We start from the raw sequence: 20563 nt of genomic DNA, 5'->3' as shown, positions 1-20563 counted from the left end.
TGGGACACTTTGGTTCCCAGCCTGCGCTCAATCCACTGAGCTACACCAGCCAGGGCTTAACTTTAAAACTCTGGGATCCGTGCGAGGGGCAGCGGGCACCCCCGGACCACCTCCCTGAGTGGACCCGGCGGCTGGCAGCCCCGACCGACTGAGTCAGCTGCCCTCTGCCGTCTCCCGGGGAGGAGGCTGACCCTCCGGGGGGTCCTCCCCAAGGTCAGGCAGCAAAGCCGTGGCCAAGTCAGGACCCCACCCACCGAAAAGCGCAAGGTCAAAGCGACCCTGGAGGTGACCTCATGGGAAGCAGGTGCCCCCCAGTCTTCCTACAGCCCCACCGGGTCAACGGTCAACAGCGCCCAAGACAGCCGGGCGGGTCTCTGTTGTGAGCAGCTGGTTCCAGACTCCTCTCCAGACTTCGGTGTGTTCACTTCTGAGCCTCTCTCGCAACACGGAGCTCAGCCTCCTGGTCCCGAGGGCCTGCTCATGGCCGCAGGGTGGAGAAGTCCCCCCCCCCCCCGTCCCCCCATCTTGGCTCGTCCTCGGCTCCCCGGGGTGGCTCATCCCCACCCCCACCCATGCTGTGCGCTTGTCTTCTGGGTCCCCAACAACGGCTTAAGGAAGGGGGTCTGTTTGCACGTTTAGATGGTGGGGGGAGAACAGCCGTTTTAACAGACAGGGGCTGGAGTTTACGGGCCTTTCCAAACGGCTCTTTCTTTCACGGAGAGACACGCAAACAGGGTATGGGAGGCAGGGGCCGAGGCCACGCTGCGGGTGACACCGTGTGGGGACCCGAACCCCAGCGCGCTCGCCGCCGTCCTGTGAGACGCCCCCGCTGCAGGACCGGAGCCAGCGACGTCACCCGCCTGCTCGAGGCCCCCGAGTCGCCTCCGTGTCCCAGACAAACATTTCATTAGTCGCCATTCATCAGGAAATTGGGATGAGACGTCAAAACACTTCTTCCTTAGGAGAAGCTGGATTGCATTTCCTCCACGTGGCACTCTGAAGGATAATCACTCACATCGCGCGTTCCTTCCCGGCGTTCCGACTTGGCTGCTTTCCAAACGTGCGCCGCGTCTCCCCGACCCTCTCTCTCAGGCGCGGGTGTTGCTCTCTTCGCTCGTGCCCGAGGGCTGGGGGAGGAGACGCCAGCGCTGCAGCCCGGAAGGTCGGCCCGACTTCAGCCCGGAACACCAGGATCTCGGGGAGAAACGCCGGGGAGCCCAGGCCGCCGCTGACGTCGGCGGGGCCTGGCCAACGGGGCTGCGTCGCCCCCAGGAACCCAGAGGTGGGTCTGATTCCACCCGGGGCCTTGGGCTCTGGGCTCAGAAGCCCTGAGGCCCGTTGTGGGTTCAAGGACTGGAGGGAGAGTCGCCAGGAGCTCCGCCCCGATCCAGAAGGGGCAGCTGGATGAGGGGGCCTCGGGGCTTCCCCGTGAAGGGACTCGGAGCTGGAGGAGAGGGGCCCAGACTTCCCAGCGTGGCCACCGCGGGCCCTCCCTGGACCCCACCTTCGCAGACCCAAGCTCAGGACCCCCGTCACAGTGAAGACGGTTACGCCGGCCCCTGACCGTGTTCCTGCGAGAACGAGCAGGGAGGTCCGAGCGCAGAGGCCGGTCACGGGCCGCAGTGTTGCCTGCGCACACAGCCGAGGCCGAGACGTGCAGGCCCCAGCGCAGGGAGTGACCGAGGGGGACGGCCAGAGGGAGGCCCCAGGCCCGGAGGGGGGTCGGAGGTCAGCAGGGCTGCTGGGATGCAGGCGGCGTGAGGGAGTGGGGTCCCGGGAACTGGCAGCGCAGGGCGCTCTGCCACCAACGGCGGCCCCCCCCGAGGGGGTCGCTGCATTCGTAGGGCCAACAGGGAAAGGGGCGAAGAAGCTAAGTACAAAGCCAAGGAGTTTGGGGTTTGAAAGAGTGAAATGTTGGGTGTATTGTGGCTGAACTGGAGCTGAAGATGTGGGTGGGCACTTGGAAATACCCTAGTGTTTCAGCTGAACCTTGGGGGCTATCCCAGAAGAAAGGAAGAGGAGGGGAATATGAAGCAGCTCAGAGCTCTGTCAACGGCCCTGGCCGCCGTGGCTCAGCGGGTTGGGCGTCATCCTGCAACGTGAAAGGTCTCCAGTTCGACTCCCTGTCGGGGCACACGCCCGGGCTGCAGGGCCAGTCTCCAGAGAAGGCGCGTATGAGAGGCAGCCGACGGATGTTTCTCGCCCTTTCTTTCTGCCTGCCTTCCCCTCTAAGAATAAATAAAATCTTTTAAAAAAACTACATCGACAAAGCAGCAAACAAGTGAGCCTGCGTCCCAGACCGGGTGAACTCAGCCCGCGGTGAAGCTGAGGTTTGGGCGTCGGAGGGAAAGAGGACGGGGCCAGCCGGAGCCCCTGCCATTTCCACACACAGTGTCCAGCGTTTGACAACAGGTCACCAGAGTTCCCCAGAGGTAACCAGGAAGGGCAAAGCCGAGGAGGAGGAGGAGGAGGGGGAAGCGGAGGAGGCGGAGGAGGAGAAGAAGGAGAAGGAGGTGGGGGTGGAGGGGGAGGAGAAGGAGAAGGAGGAGAAGAAAGGAAGAAAGGAAGAAAGAAACCAGGAAAGAGCCCACTTATTGGAGTCATAATATCAAAACACGGACTTTAAACCAGCTCTGATTACTATGCAGACGCGAAGATGAGGATTAAACAGAATCCAAACCCCCAAAGAAGCGTCAGCTGACGATTTCTGCAGCTGAGACAAAGCCTTGGTTAAGCCGTCGTTGAGCCCGCGGCCCGGAAGGGAGGACTCGGTGGCGGGACCACGGCTGCGGGGGTGGGGGGGAGATCTGGCTCGGGCGAGAGGAGAACGCAGACCAGACCGGGCGGGAGTGATCTCGGTGTCGGTGGCGGGGAGGGGGGAGGGCCGAGAAGGAGGAGGGTTTAGAGGGACGATGCCCAGAATTCGCCAAAGCAGAGAGGCAGACCCAAGCCATGGACTCAGAAAGTACCGACGCAACAGAGGCCACACCTTTGTGTCCACAAAGTACTTTTGTTCGTTTTTTCAAAACTGTTGAGCCATCAGCAAACTGTGGTCGGCCACTGGCCCGCGACACAGTTCCACGTGCGTGGACTGAATGGAACGAGGGAAACTCAGGCCATGGAGACTGAGCACTGAGCACCCAGAGGCCCTGCCGACGGGGCGGGAAGGCAGCTCCGGCCCGGGCGCAGTGTCTGCCGCTGCCCCGTCCGACTCAGGCGCAACACCCAGAACGTGCAAGGAGCTCTAGGACGCAGCAGCAGCCTGACCCAAGACGGGCGGCGTCCTGGGCAGACCCTTCTCCCGGAGCCTGCGGTCTGGAGATCGGGGCGTGCCCAGTGCCCGCCTGCTCTCCCTGCCCGAGGCTGGCGTCCCCGGGATGAAATCTCGCTCCGTCCCTGCTCCGTCCCGCCTGGGACAGGAGTCGCCCCCCCACCCCCACCCCCCGTCCGCCGTCTCCAGGCTGCGGAGGCTCCCCCTGTGGGTCACTCAGCCGCTGCCTCTGTTGTCAGATCGGCCGTCACCGTGGGGCAGGGCCTGTGTTCATGTCCCCTCGTGTCTCTCACGGCCCCAGCCCCCAGGGGAGCGAGGCTGGCGGTTCGGACGTGCCCACGAGAACCCGGAAAGCGCCTCCTTTCCGAGGAAGGGGAGAGTCTCGACGAGGAAGGACACCGAGAGCCGAGGCTGCCGAGACCCCCGGCGAGAGGGGACCTTCCGGCCGGGAAACCGTGAAGGACGAAGAGACACCCGTGCTGGCTTCGCTGTCACGCTCAAGCGCAGCAGTTTCGGGCGCCGTGTGTGGCGAGTGCTCAGTGACGATGGAAAACGTGCGAAGTTCGTGGAGGAAGACAGAACAGGAAACGTGCTGGGCGGGCGACACCGTGCCGGGCCAGGAGGCAGGGGCCCGTGCAGAGGACTCCGCAGGGACCCCGTGAGAGCAGCGACGAAGGCCAGGCCGGGGGCTGCCGGTGCGGGGCGGCCTTGCGGGCTCGGGAACAGGTGCACAGGGAAATGCAGAAACTGCAGGAGCCGCTGCGTCTGCCGACCAGGGAGCCCCCGCCACGCTTCCAGCCCAGGTGGGTGGCGGGGCTGAGAGGGTTTGATAATACTGCGGTTTCAGGCATCCGCTGGGGTCCTGGAACGCACACCCTGCAGTTCTGGGGCGGGGGACTCTGATTCTTCGGAGAAGGGTCTCCCTGGGGCCCTTGCCCGTTGTTTAGTCACGCCGTTGCTGAGTTCTCGATGTGGGTCCTGTGTCCGGTGTGAGCTGTGCACACCCCTTCCCACCCCGTGAGCTGCCTCTCTGCCCCGTCGATAGTCTTTCGACGCACAATGGTTATGCGTTATGCCTTATATTTCTTCCCTCATTACGTTCATGCTTTCGTTTAAATACTGGAGCATATTTATAATGTTTATAATAGCCGGCTTAATGCCTGCGTCTGCTCATTTCATCAGATCTGTTATTTCTCGGTCTGTTTTTATTGACTTATTTTCCTCCTGGATATGCGTAACGATGCGTGGCCTCCCCCCGCCGGGGAGGGCGGCCAGACCCCGGGGCGGCACACCTCCGAGGCCGCCCTCGCTCTCCTTCCTCTGAGGAACGTGGCGGCGTGCGGCCCGGGCGCCTCTTGGGCCGGGTTCGCCCTCTCGGGGCTCGTGTGGAAGTTCCACTGAGGCGGCCACAGAGCCGTCCTTGCTCTGTTTTTGCCAAACTGGAGGGAAGATGTGGTGTTTCTGGTGTTTGCTACGGGCTGACTGTCTGGGCCCCCACCCCCAATTCATGTGTTAAGGTGCTAACCCAGCGTGATGGTCCTGGAGGTGGGGCTGCTGGAAGGGCATTAGGTCCCTCGAGGGGGGCCCTCACGAATGAGGTTTATGTTCCTATAAAAGAGACTGCAGAGCCCCCCCTTCTCCACTGCTGCCCAGTGAGGAGGCAGCGGTGGGGTGGGGGGGGCATCTGTCTGCAAACCAGCAAGGGGACGCAGCCACACGGGCACCTTGACCTTGGGCTTCCAGCCTGCGGACTGTGAGCAGACGGGTGTCTGCTGTGCAGGGCGCCCGTGTGCGACACCTGCTGCGGCAGCCGAGCCAGTGCCTCTCAGGGCCCCGGCGGCCAGTGAAGGATAAGAATGCATGGCCCCTCGTCAGAGGTCATTAAAAATGTCCAGACGGTGAGAGCGGGGCGTGGAGCCCGACTCGAGGCCCTTCTGGGTGCAAGGCCCCGGGTGGCTGCCTGGGGGGCCCAGCTCTGGCCGCCAGCCTGGGTGTGGCCACCACCAGCCTGGGTCTGACCACGGGGATCGGGGACCGCTGGCCACTGAATTGTGATTGTTTGCTCCCTGCCTCTTGACCGAATAAGGGAGTCGACTGTCATGCTTTGTTTTTTAGTTCTAGTTTTTCAGTTCTCAGCCTCCTGTCCTTGCACACAGAGTCAAGGACACGCACACAACCCTCAGGGAGCAGCCCAGGGGACACCGCTTAGCAAGCACAGCACGTGCCCCTGCCGGAGGGGGTGAGGCAGCAGCCAGAGAGAGCAGGCCGACCTTGTGTGTGGAACTCGCCCCTGCGGTGCGGGCGCCCCAGGTAACTCCCGGCTGTGCGCAGGCGGGGGCTGCAGAAGGCGCTGAAGGCTGCCTCTGGGTGGCAGCGGGTCCCTGAAGGCACGTGCCTCATCTAGGACAGGCTCCGAGTGCTCGTGGCCTTGGGGTTCTTACGCTGCTGCGCTGGGAGCTGAGACAGCGAGGCGGAGCCCCCGCCCAGCGGCTGTGGGTGGGGGAGGGAGTCCTCGGCAGGGGGGGGCGGGCAGGGCCTGCGGCTCAGCGGCCCCTTTGACAGCCAGGCCTCCGGGAGAAGCAGCCGGAGCCTCTGCGGCCCTGAGCCTAAGAATCTTCTCTTGTAAATAATGTCGGCGGCCTGCAGGGCTGTCTGCGGAGAGCGCACACACCGGCACACACAGCCCTGGCTCGCCAGCTTGCACGCAGATGCACAGAATTTCAATGCCTGCGCGCTCCCGATTCCAGGGCTCCAGGGCGAGCTCGCTGTCCCGACGCCAGAGGAGCACAGCCCGCGACCCTCACCAGGGCTGGTGGCCCTGTGCACACGGCCACATCACAGGAGAGCTTCCGCTCGGCCGCAGGCTGCATGCAGCCGTAGCTTTTTTTTTTTTTTTACGGGAAGAAAAAATTTTGTTTTGCTTTTTAAAGATCGTTTTTATTAAAGGTACTGGGCTGCCTCTGGCTAACAGGGTCGTGTGGGTGTCCAGGGTACAGTCCTGGCGCTAGGTCTGTGCGGTGCACCGGTACCCACCGGCCCGGGTCGGGTCAGACGGCCGCCCCCGCCGCCGCCGCGCGTGGGCCGCCCTCCACGTGACCGAGCCGTATTTTATGGAGCGCGGCTCGCGAGGGCCGTGCCTCCCGCGGCCCCGCCTGCTTCCAGCTCCAGAACACGGACGTGGGGAACCCACCGCGAGCGAAGCGGGCCGCGTCGGTCGGCGGCCCCCACAGGGCCTTCGGAAGCCGGCACACGGTTCCCCGCCCGGGGCCCCACCGCACCGCCGGCGCCCTCCGCCCAGCCCGGAGCTCATCCGGGAAACACCGGCCGGGGCAGCCGGCGGCGCGCTGCATGCCGGGAAGTGTAGTTCCGGGGCCCTCTAGCGGGCAGGGGCGGCCCTGGAGCAGGGCATGCTGGGGCCTGTAGTTTCCATGGGCGCCGTCTTTGCAGGAGCGCAGTGGCGTGGGCGCCGCAGCGGGAGGCGGAGCGGGGGTGGCACACCCTGCTCTCAGGATGCAGACCTGGGCAGGCGCTTTGGCGCCCAGGGTGGGGCCGAGGGTCACCCACGCAACCGTGCACCCACCCTGGACGGCCGGGTTTTCCACGGGAAGAAGGAGGCGAGAAGCAGAAGGGAAATAGGCATCAGGGGGGCAGCCCAGGGCCCAGGCAGATGGTGCTGAACCCAGAGAGGCTGGAGGTGGGGGACGCTGGCTTCTGAGCCCGGGGACGGTCAGAAAGCTGCTCCTCGGCCTCCAGCAAGCGCCTGTGAGAAGCCGGAGCCGAACGGCCTTCTCTCCGCGTTGGCGGTCGTGACGCGTTTCCTGGGGGCGATGCCCGGAGTGCACTGCACACTGCACGGCGCGGGCTCAGTGGGCCGCCCGCCACCCTGCGGGCGGGTGCCCCTTCGCCCGGCGGTGCAGCGACCACGGAACAGGGCAGAGAGGCCGACGAGAGGCACGGGTGTGACCCCAGGCCCTTCCTGGGCCCGCGCGCCCGGCAGCAGGCTGCGCAGGCGGCGCCCGAGAACCCGGCCTAGCCTGGAGCCGCGGGAGCGAGGAGGAGGAGGAGGAGGAATCGTCATTCCATAACAGCATGAGGACAAATTCCTTTAAGTGGACGTGCGGAATCTTTCTGCAAGAGCCTTTCCCAGAAATAGAATTTGCCCCCCATTTCAGAAGTCCAGTTAAGTATTATTAAAATTAAAATTATCTGTGCTTGGAAAGTTTCCTGGACGGACAGCAGCCAGACTTTCACATTCGTCCTCTCTCTGGGATGAGGTGGTGGATAATGCATTCTTACGTCCCCGCGTTTCCAGCGCCCGATGAGGTGTGTGTTTCTTTAAAAGCGAAGGGACGCCCTTGAACAGCGGAGGGGCAGTGCCTGGCGCCAGCCTCTGTCCATCCGCTGCCTCCAGCCCAGCAGGGGCCCGGCCTCTGCGCCGCTTTGTCCTTCCCGTCCTTGTCAGCGGCTGAGTGCGGTTCCTCCGCCGGTGGAGCCGGCCCCCTCGGACTCCGCCAGATGCCCTTGGGCTGCAGATATGCCCTGGCCGGCTCAGAGGTGGGGTGCAGCTGTTCGCAGATCCCCAGAGTACCCCGTAAACCCCGGCGCCCACCTCGGCCCCGGGCCACGCCCTCCACCCCCAGGGAAGTGCAGTGCAGGGGGCTGTTCAATGCCAGAAATTCTGCTTCCCGGAGCTCCTTCCCCGGGGCGTTCCTTGCACTGTTCCCTGCTGGGTCTCCAAGGAAGGGAGGCCTGTCCTGTTGGACCGCAGCCTCAGAGACGAGCCTGGGGGCCAGGGCGCCCCCGCTGTTGTGGAGCTCTGTCGCTTTGGAGACGCCATGGGAACAAGACGGCCGTTTCACTGCCAGGCGGAGGCACAGGTGGAGGAAGCCTCGACTGAGGTCGGGTCATTTTAAGGGTGTCTGCTGTCCTGGGGGCGCCCGGCAGCTTGCTTGTCCCAAATTCCCTCAAAGGGTTCTCCTCACTGTCCCCGAATACGGTGCCCTACTTGCCCCCTCCACTGGAGACCGCCCGTGAGTGTTTTATTTTCCTCACCTGCATTCTGTCCACCCTGCAAGCAGGAGCACATTTAAGCACCGCAGTGCCGTCTCAATAACTGCAGCATCGCTCACACCTGAGTTCTTGCTCTTAACTGCGAACAGGTGCACTCACCTGCAGCGGCGACGTCCCCCCTGCCCTTCCCCCATCACGGCGGGCAGCCTTAGCTCCTCCCCCGTGGAGGACTCGCACGGCCACGCCAGCCCGTTCTGTGTGATCCCTAAGACGAAAGCTTTTCCTACACTTTCTGTGACATTAACGGGTTAGGGGACTCCTGGGCCTTTATTTGACTTTTTGTGTCTTGTGTTTCGCCATCAGACTCGTCCAGGCGCCGGGCAAGGGTTTGGAATTCTTCGGACTCAGCCTGAGTGGGCTGCCCGCCGTGGCCGAGACCGCACCAGGAAGCACTGTACGGGCGGGCGGAGACGATGCCCTTGGGCAGATGCCTGCGTGTTCCTCGATCAGGGGGCCGGGAGCTCGGCAGCAGCAGGGGCCGGGGGACAGCAAGGTGGAGAGGGACAGGCAGGGCCTGTTTCAGGGGCGGCGGCAGAGGGGATGAAAGGGCGGACAGCAGGAATCGAGTTGGTAAGGACTCAGTCACTGCAGCTGTGGGCGGATGCCCCTTGCCCTCCGTAGTTTTTAGTATTTTAAGTAATTGCATGTACATGATAGGTTGCCTGGTCCCCATGTTAGCCAAGAGGAGACAGCGGCTGAGGGGGCTTTAATGAATCGACGTGCTCACCCATCGCATCAGGGCAGAGGCAGGGCCCCTCGTGGCTGAGGATGAGGAGGGTGCTGGAAAGCGTGCTAGGTGGGTGCGGCGGGGGGTGCCTGCTGGTCGGCCCGCAGAGCGGCAGCCCAGTCTCTGAGCACGACCTAGTCAGGCAGATCCGACGACCCGGAGAGCTGCCCACCCTGCACCCCAACCCTCGGCCTCCAGGGCTCAGGGGCTCTGGGAGACTGTAGCTCCCCCACGAGGGAGTCTCCCAACACTGAAGGCAGCGTGTCAGCCAGTCCAGAGGTGGAGAGAGACCTGCTCGGGCACGTGGACACCGGGAACAGTGTCACAGTGCCCAGACGAGGCCTGTGGCTGGCTGTCTTTGAACACTGTTGGAGCCACAACATGACCCGAAGCTGCCCGCATGGCCAGCGCCCAGGCCGGGGGGCAGACGTGCAGCCGGCCTGCGCCTTCAGCTTGACCCCGACCGGCCGGCTCGCACACGCCGCAAGGCCGGCGCCTGCTCTCGGTGTCTGTGGGCGCGGCGGCGTCACTGGCGGTGCGGCCCACGGGCGGGGCGTCTGCAGAAGCAGGGCAGTGGCGTCTCTCGATGCTCCGTGGTTTCCCGGCGTGTCTGCGCCACGGCACTAAACCGCGCGTCCACACGGCAGACTCGAGATCAAAAACCTAGGAAATACGATAGACACAACTGCAGCGTAGCCGTCAATCAGACGTTAAAATGGGGTTTTAAGAAGAACTAATGTGCTTTAAAAGGGAGTGAAGAGGACCCTCTGCTAAGTGACTTGAGTGCAATTGGCTGATGAGGGCGTAGAAAAACAGTAATAAAGGGAAGTGCATTTAATTTATCTTGTCACTTCCAGCTTTATAAATTGGTTTATCCCAAATGAACACACACAGCTTTTACTGTCCAATTACCTTGTTTTTTCATTTATTTAATTTTTTCTCCCCCAACCTATTTATGTGGCCCCAAACGCAGCAGGTGCCTGGCAAACGCAGAAAGCCAGGGCGTGTGGTCTCGGGCCTGCTGGGGGCAGTGTTACAGTTAACGAGCCTGTGTGACATTGTCACCCACACACGGCAGACCTGGGGGACGCCGGCCCCCGGTGTGTCTCGCGCAGGTGAGCCCTTGTTTGGATGAGCAGGTGGCTCGTCCCCTTTTCTCCACGGCCCCAGCTCTGCTCCCCTCTTGAGAAACCCTAACGAGCCTCTCGACCTCACGGAGGGCAATTAGCCGCCCTCCGTCAGCTGAGCCCCCGGGAGCAGCTGGGACCCTCTGTGATGGCGGCGCGGCCCTGCCGGAGGCCCTGCCCAGGGGGCGGTGTCAGAGACGAGAGTGCCAGTCCCCGGTGAGGGGCAGGGGGCTCTGAGTCCCTCCCGGGGGGAAGAGGGTCCTCGGGGGAAGGCGGGTGAACCTAGGTGGTGCTTCTCACACGCCCAGCACGGGGGAACTTGCCAGAAATGGGGACTCCCAGCCCCCCACCTGCTGAGGAGAAGCAGGGCCCGGCCACCAGTGTCCTCCCAACCCTCGGGTGGCAGCTGTGCTTGGACACTTCGGACACCAGGGAGCCAGGCCCCGTCAGGGCTGCGTCTCGGTGCCACCCGTCCCCTGGGCGGCTGGAGAGCTCGGCCGGAAGCTGCTACCCACGCCCCACGGGGGTCAGGACACCCCATGGGGGTGCAGCCTGCACAGGAAGCGGGCGCTGACAGGGCAACCCACCCCCTGCCCCCACTCCCTGGCCACACGGGGATGCGTCCAGGACGGCAGGCCGTCGGGACCCTCCACAGAGGAAACCGTCGGAAACAAGCCCCCCACTCCCGAGCATCCTCTCCCCCGCTCGGAACAGGAAATGCTGGGCAGGGAAGAGGCGCAGGGTGGTCTCTCGCACCCTGTCCTGGCGGGAGGGAGGGGCTTCGAAGGGAGTGGCCGGCTGTGCCCCGGCTGGCTGGGTCCTCTCTCCGGGGTCTGCCCCGGCTGGGGGAGCCGCGGTGGCCGTTGCTGAGCTGGGCTCCCCGACTGCGAGAGTTCGTGGCAGTCGAAAGGAGTGTGGCCACAGCTCGGGGCGACCGGGTGCTGATGTGGGGGTGCCGGTGGGTGTCTCTAGGAGGCCCGCCTGTGGGCAGAGGGGGCCCAGCACCAAGACGCCGCAGGTGCCCCCCTCAGGCGGCCTCGGGACCCTGGGGGGGCTGGAAACACTCCCCCGGCGTAGAGACCCGTCTCGAAGGTGGGGGGAAGCGCTTGGCGGGGTCAGAGGGGCTTCGAGCAGTGCCTGCGCCTGCCCTGGCCATTGGGGGCTCAGCTGCCTCCCGCCCTGGGCCCAGCAGGTGGGCCCGCGCCCTCCTCCAGCAGCAGACCCCACGGCACCATCCCCCGGTGCTTGGGCACAAAGTCTCCTCTCGGCGTCTTTGAAAATTAAGTCAGGAGCACAAGGACGATGCCAGGATACAAAGGCCCCTTCGTGGGCTGACTTTTTAAGTGAAGAAGAGACAGAAAAATAAAATGTGTCAACTGTGTGCTGCCTCGCCCGTGACCGGCGCTGCCCCCTTGTCGTCCTGGCTGACGCCCACCGCTGGGGCGGCCACCCGCCCGCTCCCCTCACGTTCCCGCCGCTGCGAGGGGTGGGGCCGGGTCCCGTTCACGCTCTGTGACACGGAAGCTCCTGCTTTGTGCGTGTGAATGCACTTGCACACATGCATACATGCGAGCACACACATGCACACACATGCACGCCGGTCCTTCTCTCCGTAAGAGACCGGTCCGGCACCGCTCCCTCTCAGCCGTGCTCGCCTGCGCCCCCCGCTGGACTGGGACCGGTTCCTGTAAGCCTCTGTCTGTCGCCCTCGGCCCGGGACCCAGCGGGGCTGCTGGGGTGGCTCTGCGCTGAGGGTGGGGCCGAGGGGAGGGCCGCCCTCTGAGCCCCTGGCCGCGCCCTCTGCAGAGGCACGGCGCCCAGGTCGGTCCCGCAGCTGCGCAGGCAGCGCCTGCCCCCAGCGCCGAGGAGCCGGCACGGAGCAGCAGCGGCGGTCCAGGGTGCCAGCCGGGGCCTGGCCTCGTTCCCGGCCCTCGGATGTGGGCCAGGCGGGCTGGGCGCCCCGTTCCAGCCGGCGACGCACGAGGGTGAAGGGGCCGCTGCCGCTGGGGCGTGGCCAAGGGTGTGGGTGGCCTTCGCCCTGCAGGCCAGCGAGCACCTAGACGGAGGCTTCTGGAAGCTTAGCGTCAGCGGCCCTGACGGCAAAATGTTGGGTGCTGAGGCGAACACCGGCCCGCAGTGTCCGTGTCATCATGGATGAAACGAGACAGTCACAGGGAGGACCGGGTCCGGTGGGGGAAAAGGGACAACGTGGCTTTTCTCCCAAGGGGAGCAGAAGCCGCGGCCCCCGCCATGACAGGCCTTTATGGGGTTCCTCCCCCATTACCTGATGGTCCTCATTTACTAGGCACAGGCTCGCTTTAGGGGGTCACCTTTCACAGAAAACAAGGGAGCCAATGCTGCTCATCACATCACAGAAGAGGGGTATTTGCAAAGGAAAAGGCGAAAGTGGTTGAACCGGTTACACTCGTCCTTGGAAGGTTTAGCCTGGATTTCAGGAAGTTGCTTTGCAGTAAATGTCCTCAGTTCAGGGTGAGGGAGTTTTTAGCAAAAAGCAAGACTCATAGAGGCCTAGGTACATTGCAGGCCTGATTCCCCCCGGGAGAACCTATCCGTGGGCGTGGGTCCTGTGCCTCTATCTCCCGGTGGGAGCTGGGCCCATGCCACGCAGAACGGGCTCCTACAGGGTGCAGCCGAGAAGGGTGTGGCACGGGGCGGGATGTGTCCCCCAGCTCCTCCGTGTCCCTCTGGGTCTCCCCGTGGAAGGACGAGTGGAAGAGGAGGACACGTGTGGGACGTGGGGACACTTTGCCCCCTGGTGCTCTGGTTGCAGCCTGCACAGCTGCGTGGGGGGCTGGGCGGGGGAGGGAGGGGCAGTGCCACCCCCTCCTGTCCCCTCCCAGGGAAACCGCGGGTCTGGCCACCCCCAGGCACGTGCCCCCCTCGGCTTCCAGTGAGCAGCGCTCCTGTGTGGAGCCTCTGCTACCGCCTGGAAACCTGATTGGCACACGTGCGACCACGTTTCCAGACCACGAGGCCGGGCGTGAGCGCCTGCGTGCTGGGGTGGGGTAAACACGGGCTGCGGTTATTCACCTGTGGTCATCGCATGGACGGCAGGACGGGGGACCTACCTGCCCGCCGTCCCGCCGACCTGATGCACCTGCAATCCTGGGCCTGGGCCCCGCGACCGGGCGCTGGGTGTTTCCAGCGGTCAAGTCGGCCGACCAGCCGTCACTGACACAGGCAGCGACAGTCACAGCCACACGCGTGAGTACACGAGCATGCATGTACGCACACACGTGTGTGGACTTAGGGATCCCAGAGGCTGACTTCCAGCCGGTGCTCAGTCCGAGGCACCGGGGATTCACTCCGCTGAACCCGCAGCGTGAAACGCGGACTCGAGGGACCTCGGGGGCCCCGGGCGGAGGGGGGCGCGCAGCCCCCGGAGGAGCAGGCGGGACGGACGGCCGCGCTCCCCGAGTGTTCGCTGCCGGCGGTGCATGGGGGGCCTCTCCCAGCTTCTGGGGCCTTCGGACCGTGTCCCGCCCAGCCCGCCGCCCCAGGCCCGGGGGGACCTGGGCCGCCTCGGTGGCGCGTGTCTGTCTCAGGTCACAGTGTAGGTGTTGACGTGGCCACCGTCTCTGAGAGCCCCTCCCACTGGGCTGTGTGGGGGCCCTCACAGCGTCTGTGGCCGGTCATGCTGGTGTCTCCGTGGGGGGAGCGGGCCTTGGCAGGGAGCAGACATTCAGACATTCAAGGCATATTTTGGGGGAAAGGCTGAAGGGGAGGAGAGACAGAAGGAGGTCAGGGCCCCCAGGGACCGTGTTAGGACTCGCCAGCCCACGCCTGTGCCCCCGGGGGGGTCGGCCTCCCTGGCTGGTGCGTCTGTTTCACAGCTTTTTTTTTTTTTTTTTTCTGATTTGTTCAACGCGCATTCTTAGCGCACTTCCTGCCACGCACGTCCCCGGCACACTCGCTGGGGACCCGCTTCGTGCCGGGGAAACGCGAGGTGAAAGTCACAGTCCCTCTGCCTGTGCCTGGACGCGGAGGGCACACCGGCCCCTGTCGCAGCGCACGGCCGGGGGCCGGGGCCCAGCTCACACGGCGGGGGGGGGGGGGGGGGGGGCGGGCCAGTGCAGAGAGGACACCTGATTCAGCCGGGGGTGGGGGTCAGTCCCGAGACCCTTCTTCAGAGAAGGGTCTGGAACCATCCGCGGGATGGAACCGTGATGCTGTGGAGGCCCAAGTGGTGCAGAGGCCTGAGGTTGGGGGCCAGCTGTCAGCCCTTGGCGTCCCCGCGCCCGGCGGGGGCCGACGAGCTGTTCTCCAAGTGGCTGAATCAGAGCGCCGCTCGCGTGAGGGTTTATGGAAAACGTTTTGGTGTCCACGGTGCCAGGGTCGCTGGAAGTTGTCAGAGCCGTGGGCTCCTCGCCGAGCTCCGGCCACGGGCCGCCTCACGGCTGTGGGGGGTCAGGGGCCCCCCCGCTCTCTGTGCACGTCCACCACCTGCCGACGGCTGACCCCAGGCGCACGTTCGAGTGGCAGGCACCGCGCCTCGCCCTCACAGCCTCGCCCCCGCCCCCCTCCAGCGGGCCGGCAGACGTGGCGCAGTGGGGACGAGGGACCCGTGGAGCCACGTGGCGCTGGGGGTCGGCTCCACACCGGAAGGGCACCCGAGACCCACCCGGCTGTCCCGGCAGAGGGAAGGGCCGCGGCCTCCAGCCCCGGTTTGGGCGACCCGCTGTGGCCGCAGCGGAGACGGCACCCGTCTCGGACGTCTGCGCCGACCCCCCCCCCCCCCGTGTGTGTGTGTGTGTGTGTGTGTGTGTGTGTTTCTCGGGGTTGCCTTCCCGGGGCCGGCTTTCTGGGCCACACGGCACGTGCACATTTGACGTTAAAGGCAATCGCCAGCTGTGCCTGCTGTGGCCGTGTCACCGTGCACGCCCGCCGGTGACGGGTGAGGGGCCGGCACACCTGCACCCCCCCCCCTCTGACTCGGTCATTCCGGTGCTTCTCGTGTTCGCCTCTCCGGCAGGTGCTGCCCATCGCGGCGTTAATTCCCGTGGCCGGAGCGGCCGGGGGCGCCGGCCCTCTGCTCCTGCCGCCGCCCCTCGGAGAGGCGTCTGCTCAGGTGTTGCGTCCGCTGGGCCGGCTGTGTGGTAGTCGCTCTCACGGGGCTGTTCCCACCGCGTCTGGGAGCTCTCTGTCCACGCCGGGGGGGGAGGGGGGGGAAGGTCCTGTGTTGAATTCGTGGGTCGCCAGTGTTCCCTTCAGGTCTGCAGCGTGTCTTCATCTGCCAACGGGCGTCCTTTGCAGGGAAAATAGTTTTGATTTTCACTCTACACTTTAATGAAGTTTCTCCCCTGTGGCTTGTGCGCGGGGTGCCGTGCGTGGGAACTAAGCCTTGGCCACGAAGATTTCCTCCTGTTTTCTTACCAGAGTTGCCTGGTTTTATGTTTGGCTCCGTGGTTCAGTGGCCGTCGTGTTTTTGTGTAAGGCACGCGTGGATTCTAATTTCAGGACGGTCCCTCTGGCTGGCAGGATGGATCGGCTGCAGCCGAGTGTGACGGCAGAGGAAACCGTGACGCGTGTGACAGCGGCGGGAGGGGACATGGGAGTGCGGGCCGCCCAGCAGTGGGCTGACCCAGACCAAATGTCCTGTGTGTGCATATATGTTCACACGCACATGTGTATGTACATGTGTGTACACACACGTGTGCATGTTCTGTTCCCTTTTTAATAATCACGTGGAGAAACCACGGATGGGCAGAACTGTCCTGGAAGCTCTCACCGAGTCTGCCTGCCGTCCCGGGGAGGGCCGGGCGGGCCGGGAGGAAACGCGGGCGTCTGTGTGTGGGGACCTGCGTGGGCGGTGGGTGGGGGCCCGCACCGCGTCCCGTGTGAGGAGAGGTGGGGATGCTCAGGTGGCACTCCGGGCCAGGGCACAGGCACACCCGCTCGCTCACCTGCGGCTCCCGAGGGTGCCCACGCCCCCGCCCCGAGTCCCTGCTTCCCCCTCCGCTTCCTCCTTTTCTGCCGATTCCGACGTGAACTCTAGCAGCAGCACCTTGGGGTGGGGTGGGAGCTTCCGCACCTGGAGCCCCTCCCTCGTCCCCCGACCTGGGTGGTGCTGGGCTCCCTCGAGGCTGGCCCCCTATTTCCTGAATGGAGCACCTGCGGGCCGTGGCCCCCTGCCGGGCCTTCTGACCGTCACCAGGCTGTGCAGGTCCTTGGACCCTCCCCACCCCCCAGCCCCGGACCCTGTGGTCAGAGTCTCAGCGTGCACGACGGCCCAGCCTCCTCGCTCACACCAGCACCCTCGGGCTCGTCCTGGCTCCTGCCACAGCGCGCGGCGCAGGCTTGAGACCACGTCCAGTTCCGACGCTGGTTCCTGTGAAATTCCTGGCACTGCCGTCGCTTCTCTGGCCCCCCCCCCCCCCCCCCGGTCCCTATGACCCTTCGTGATGGTGTGACTGCCACTCAGTCCTCTGCACAGTGACGGCCTCCGGCCCGGCCCGGCCTGCAGGGCCTGGTCCCGGCACGTGTCCTTGGCTCCTCACGGGGCCGCGCCCTCCTCCCGCCGGCTGCTTCCCGGGGAGCTCGGTCACTGCACCCCGACTTTCCTGCTGATGCCGCCGTCTCAGACCAGGGGAAGGCCGGGCGGGCCGAGTGACGGTGTCGGCAGTGACCGCTTCCTTCCGGTCCTGCGGTGATGCCGCTGACGTCCTGCCTGTCACGCATCCGTGTCCTCCCCACCCCCACCCCCGCCTCCACCGCTGGCTGGGCCGTCGGGGAGGCCGCAGGGACCGAGGGGCGGGGACAGACCCAGGGGGCACTGCCGCGCTGCACAGCCACCCGACCTCACAGGGCGAAGACGGGCTTAACCTGGCCGCGGGCAGCAGCTGCGTCCGGAACGCTGGGGCACCCGCTGGGGCGCTCCGTGCACGTCCCCACGAACTCCCCAACCGTCCCTCTCCTCTCGGCCCCTCGGGCCCTGGGCTGCCTCGGGGCCCCTCACTGCCGGCCCCCCTGGTGATTGTGCGGGGACACACCACACGTGCACCCTGAGCGCACCATGACGTGGGCGTGCGTTGTGAACACGTGTGACGCAGAAGCAGGCCCAGGGACGGGCGGCGTGGCACTCCGTGACCCTCCGGTCTCTCCCGACACTCGGTCTCCCTCCCCAGCCGCTGCTTCCTGGGTCTGGGGGGGGTGGAGGAGGGGGAGGAGGAGGAGGCTTGGGGCCGATCCCCAGAGTCTGCCGTTCTAAACGTGGTCCCACGGGCGAAGCTCAGCATCACCCGTGACGGGTCGGGAAGAGGGCCAGCGGGTCAGGCTTCGTGGCCACACACGGTCCCCGCCGTGGGTTCGTCTCTGGACACGCGTGCCGTGGGTTCGTCTCTGGACACGCGTGGGCGCCGCCCTCAGCGGCCCGTGGACTCCCGGCCGGGCCCGGGTCTGTCCCGGGTGCGAGGGGCGTCTGTCCGGGAGGCAGGGAGCAGCACGGAGTCTCGGGCCCGGCCCTGCGGCCGCGGAGTCCGAATCTGCACCTTCACTGGGCACCGCGGCTGGGCCGCCGGCACCGCGCTGACCGCCACCCGGCGCCCAGGCCGAGAACGAGGGGCGCGTTCCTCACTCCCGGGGTATCTTCCCCGAGATGTCTGCCTCGGCTCCCAGCTGGGCCCGCACCCCGCACTGTGTTACGAGGCCCTGGGGAACAGACACCCGGGCCCCCGGGCTCACCCCCGGGAGCAGCCCACGAGCAGGAGGAACACGGCGGCCCAGGCAGCCTGCGCGCAGCCGAGAGCGGCGGAGGGAGAGCGGGCACGCTCCGTGCTGCGCTGGCCCGGAGGTGGCTTTGCACCCAAGTGCAGTTTGCTGTGGGTGGCAACGGAGCTCTTTCTCTGGAGAGCAGGCAGGCAGCCCCGCTCCACTCCGTGCTGGCTGCAGCTGAAGCCATGACAGAGCCCCTCCCGGGGTGGGGGCAGGGCCCTGTGGAGGCACAGAGGGAGGGAGGGGCCTGGGGGGGCCACGGGTGGGTGGGGGTGGGGGTGTCAGGGGAGAGCAGGAGCCACCGGGGCTTGGCCTCCGTGCGCCAGGAGCAGACTGGGAGCCTGTGGGGGAGGCGGGGTGGGGGGGGCACCGGAGATGCCCTGGGGGTTGACCCTTTCCTCCAGAGCCCTGCCCAGCCCCGCCTGAGGCACAGTGGAGGGCGGCTCCAGGCCCCTGTGGCCCCCACCCCGTTCCCCACCCGGCACCCAGTCCCCGCTCCTCCGCCCCCTGGGGTGCCCCTCTCACTTCAAGCCTGCTGCCCTCCCAGACCCCCGGGCACCTCTGCGCCCAGCATGCAGCCCCTCCCCCGGCCCCGGGGGACCTCCCTGGGGCCCGTGCTGAGGCTGGAGGGTCCCTCCCGGCAGACCGAGCCATGCGGGCTGGAACCCCGGCCGGGCGTGCCTCGGCGTGTTCCTGCGTGTGCTCTGGCTGTGTGCAGCCGCCCACAGGGGCGTTGTCCGTGTTTCCAGGGAGCTCCCCGCGGCTCCCCACACGGCCACGCCCGCCTGCATCCCCACCTGCAGGTGCACGGGGGTCCCCTTCCCCACGGCCTCGCCAGCGCCTGTTGTTTGCTGATGTATTGATTACGGCCTCCTGACGGGTGTGAGGGGGCGTCTCACTGTGGGTTTGTCCGCATCTCTCTGATGATGAGTGACGCTGGGCATCTTTCCACGTGTCTCTGGGCCCTCCGAGCGTCCCCTTGGGAGAAGGGTCTGCTCCTACCCTTTGCCCACTTTTTAATCGGGTTGTTCTCTTGGTGTTGAGTTTTGTAAGTTCTTTATAAGTTGTGGTTGTTAACCCCTTGTCAGATGTATTGGCCAACATGTTCTCCCCTTCTGTGGGTTGTCTTCTGATTTTGTTGAGGGTTTCCTTTGCTGTGCAAAACTTTTTAGTCTTAGAAAACGAAGTCTCATGTGTTTCTCTTCTGTTTCCCTTGCCTGAGGTGATACACACATCGGATAAAAAACTGCCATGAGCAGCATCTGAGATTGTGCTGCCTGTGTGTTCTTCCTGTGAGAGTTTTTACGGTCTCGGGTCTAACATTTGGCTCCGGCCCGTGTTGAGTGTATTCTTTGTGCGGCGTGAGAAGGCGGCCTGGGTTCATTTTCTGCAGGTATCTGTCCAACCTTCCCAGCACCGTTTCTTGAATAAACCGTCCTTAGCCCATCGTGTGTCGTTGCTTCCCCTGCCGAATGTTAATTGACTATAAAGGTGTGCCTTACCTCTGGGCTCTCCCTTCTGTTCCACTGACCTGCGTGTCTGCTTTGGTGCCAGCGCCATGCTGTGTTGGCTACCGTGGCCTTGAAATGTAGTTTGATGTCAGGTGTCGTGGTCCCCCCGACGCTGTTCTCCTTCCTCAGGGTCGCTGTTGCCGTGCGGGGCCTTGTGTGGTTCCGTTTGCAGTTCTGAAACATTTGCTCTGTGAATGTCACTGGGACAGTGCTGTGACCGTCACTGGGACCTCGGGAGGAGGGGCGCTGAGTCTGCAGGTGGCTTTGGGTACCAGTCGCTTTTCCCCTTTCCCCTGAGACCACAGCCGTAGCCACGTCCGGCCGAGTCCGGCCCTCGCTTCCGTGGACCCGAGTCCTGCCGCCGCCCCCGGCCCTGGTTGCTGGGGACCCTGCGGCCCCCGCTGTCTCGGACGTGGCTGAGCAGACCCCCGAAATCTTCCCATGGGCGTCTCCTTCCCCCGGGGGAAAGGTGTGAGCTGCCTTGAGACACAGAGCTCTCTCCTCCGAGAAGAGGTGTTTCCGGTCCTCGTGTTCACCTGTGACCCACAGGCAGGCTCGGTGGCCGGTCCCATCAGGTGTGGCGGAGCACGTGCTGGCCAGCTGGGGGCTGTGCCCCTATGCCTTGTCCCTGGGACGCTCAGAGCCAGCCCCCCCCCCCACCCAAGGCCGCCACCCAGGCTGCGCACGGCCAGGGGGCGGGGCCCGTGGAGGGAGGGGCATTTGACAGAGGCGTGGCCTCCCGGGCTTGAGCCCTGCTGGGAGGGGCCGTCCAGTGTGCCCCCGGGGCAGCCTGGACTCTGCGACCTTCCAGGTTGTCGTCGTTGTCGGGGCATTCTAGAGTGAATAGTGGTGTGACTCCACTGTCACCGTCCTCTTGTGGGGACAGCTGCCCTGCGGCTGCGACGGGAAGGCTCTCCAGAGAAAGGCTGGCTGAGCCGGCCGGTGAAGGTTGCTGGTCTCCCCCACTCCAGGGCCAGGCCCCCCCCCCCCCCCCCCCCCTACCCGCCCCCCCCGCCCCCCCCCCCCCCCCCCCCGTGACGGACACGTGCAGGACAGGTACAGGGAGCCTGCCTGGCACGCGTGGGGCAGCGTCCGCACTCGGCGGGAAACGGTGCCCTCCAGCCTC

The sequence above is a fragment of the Phyllostomus discolor genome, chromosome 6 (genome assembly GCF_004126475.2).
Source record: "Phyllostomus discolor isolate MPI-MPIP mPhyDis1 chromosome 6, mPhyDis1.pri.v3, whole genome shotgun sequence".
Taxonomy (NCBI): domain Eukaryota; kingdom Metazoa; phylum Chordata; class Mammalia; order Chiroptera; family Phyllostomidae; genus Phyllostomus; species Phyllostomus discolor.
Note: the sequence above shows the minus strand (reverse complement) of the source record.